Genomic DNA, 3060 nt, shown 5'->3' with positions numbered 1-3060 from the left:
CTATCTTAGGGTTCAGGATGGGGGCGGTGATCGCCGGCGGTGGCGGGGCGTTGGCTGGGCGCTGGCGTGGGGATCGCCGAAGAAGAAGCTCGGCACGGGGGGGCCTAGAGGGATGGCCGGGGCAGCGGCGGACCGGCCGTGGGGAGTGTTTTCGGGGCGGGCGAGGTGGCGCACCGCTGGCCGCGGGCGGCGGGGGGCTGCTGTTTGGCCGGTGGTGGCTGGCGGCTCAGGGGGGTGGAGGTTGAAGATGAACCGCATGCCCTTGATTTCGTATCCAACGGCTGCAAAACCGACTGACCAGAGATGAAAAAGTCAGTCGACCGACGTGTAGCCTCACCTTGCTAGTGCGTTCAGTTTCGACAGCAAAAATCAGTTTCGACAGCAAAATTCAGTTTCGACAGTTAAGTTCAGTTTCGACAGTTAAGTTCAGTTTCGGCAGTTAAGTTTAGTTTCAACAGTTAAGTTCAGAGATGAGCGGCTGATGTATTTTACATCTAGCACTTTGTGGTTATGTATTTTACGTCATGTATTGGAGATGCTATTAGAATTCCACTCAGGATAACGTTGTTCGTTGTCCCTCTTGTCCTGCTTCAGCCTCGGCGTCGTACAACTCACCGGAGCTGCCCCAACGACGAAACCCTCCATCACAGCGGAGCAGTACCTCGGGCTCCATCTCCAGACGCCTAAGATCTTGTTCCCCTCCTCCGACAGCAAAGTCAGCAGGAGCATCCTCACCGGCCAACCCAATCACGCTGAGATCGACATGGCTTCGCCAAAGAGGTTGTACACTTGTTGCATCTCTTTTTTACTCTACATGTTATATATATTGTCCACTGAGCACACGGATTTGTTCCTTTAGTGTCTCCTTGAAAGAAAAAACATAGGAATTTTAATTTTCACTTGTCCTCCTTTTCAAATTCCTATTCATGAAGCACAAGACTAAGAGATAGTAGCATAATAGCATTATAACCGTACATTTTCTTGTGGTTTGACTTAATCTCACCATGCTTCTTTGCATCCTGTGATCTTCCAATTGTTGTGAATCAAACACCCAGATTGGCAGAAATCCTGTGTTTTTAAATTCTCTGTTTTGCACGTGCATTCCTATCCTATTCCTGTCTATTTCCTATCCCTGCATTGTTGGAATCCTCCAATTCAAATGAGCCCTTACAGAATTACTTCTCTTACAGATAGCTGTCAAAGAAAACCTTGCGTGGTTTGTCCCGCTCCTGCTGCGCCGTCGTCCACCCCAGCTTAGCTGCTCCAACGATAGAAGGGTCCAGCACAGCAGGGATCCGGCCTCCAGACTGTCTTTCGCCGCCTCAGATCTTCTTCCCCACCGCTGGCAGCCATGAAAACTGCATTACCATCATCAACCGAGTAGATGACCTCGAGGACTACACGGGTCCGCAAGAGAGGTCGCACTCTTTCGTGTCTGCTTACGTTATGCATCGCTTAATATTACATGCTACTTTATCGTCCTGTTCACCGATTAGACTTTGAGTCAGCTTCAAACCAATGGTCAAACTTGAGTTTTTAAATGGTTGTGGGGTACATATTGGGGCCGCTATCAATAGTATCTATCTACTATCTGGTTAATCTCCGGTGTCTACTATGAGTTTCATGTTGGGTGGGAAACAAACAGTAAAGAAGCCGCTATCTGTATTTTTTAACTGAAGCCATTATCTGCCTGCTATTATTGGTTTTGGCTCTATCCACAGGTTGCTACCATCACTATGGATTTCTGCATGCACTCCTTACATAATCTCACTATGTTTTATTCCTATGCACGACAGTTATTGTAAACAATGGAACTGAACATGTAGAGCAAAAAAGACGAGCCTTGCGTGGCAATAAAATTTCATGCAGACGTCGCTCCATGGTAGGCGCAAAGGCAGTCCCCCTCCACGCATTTCGGATTGTAATCGAGAGGAAGATATCTGTTCTGAGGGGGATTCAGAAGGAGAAGACAACTCCTATTTACCCCCTGAGGTCTTCGCTCTAACTTGGCAGGCTGATGTTGGTTATATCATGCATATGGTGTCTTGCATTGCTTACTTTATACATCAAATATGGCATCTGCTTAGTTTAGACATCCTTTGTGCGAATGCCATCTGTTTAGTTTATTCATCGTTTATGTGAAGTATGCAACGCCATCTTGTTTAGCTAGGCATCATATATGTGAATTTTGCAATGCCATCCTGCTTAGCCAGTCATCTTATATGTAAATTATATCAGGCCATCCTTTTTTTCGTTACATATTACATTTGTCAACAATGTTAGTACATTCAACTGCTCTTCGTGTGCATCAGCCATTTGCACGGTGATGGCAAATTCTGGAGTGAAAACAAGGTCTTCATAGCAGACTATGCTATCTGACGAAGCGCATATCTAGCTGGTTACGGATAGCTCGTCAGAGGAGGATTCAGAGACAGATGACCAGTCCTATTCCTCCCCCCCCGAGGTGTATGCTCTAACTTGGCAGGGTTATGTTGCTCATATCGTGCATATGGTGTCTCGCATTGCTATGTCATTTGATTAGTTTAGACATGCTTTGTGTGAATGCCACCTGTTCAGTGTCTAATTACCATATATCACTACTGGAATCAGCTAATTTGCCATCTGCCAGCTCTTTGCCGTCTGCTAGCTGACGGCAAAGAAGCTCTTTGCCATCACCTACCCAAAAGCAGACGGCAAAGAAATGGCAGACGGCAAAGAAGCTCTTTGCCATCTGCGAGCTCTTTGCCATCTGCCAGCAGACGGCAAAGAATCTTTGCCGTCCGCTGGCAGACGGCAAAGAGAGAGGTGGCCCCCACACCCCGCCCATTTGGAAAAAACTTAACGGCCCACCTCTTTGCCGTCTGCCAGCAGACGGCAAAGAGGCAAAAGGGCGGACGGCAAAGAGAGGCGGACGGCAAAGAGGGCACTACCTAACGGCCCGTACCCCCCGCCCGTTACTGTGTTCTCTCCTCGCCGAGCCCCGCCACCACTTCCCACCCCGCCGCCGCCCGCCGCCGCCCCCACCACTCGCCGCCGCCCCGGGGCCCCGCCACCCCACCG

Source organism: Triticum aestivum, chromosome 7D (genome assembly GCF_018294505.1).
Source record: "Triticum aestivum cultivar Chinese Spring chromosome 7D, IWGSC CS RefSeq v2.1, whole genome shotgun sequence".
Taxonomy (NCBI): domain Eukaryota; kingdom Viridiplantae; phylum Streptophyta; class Magnoliopsida; order Poales; family Poaceae; genus Triticum; species Triticum aestivum.
The sequence above is the reverse complement of the archived record's forward strand: the minus strand, read 5'-3'. Positions refer to the sequence as shown.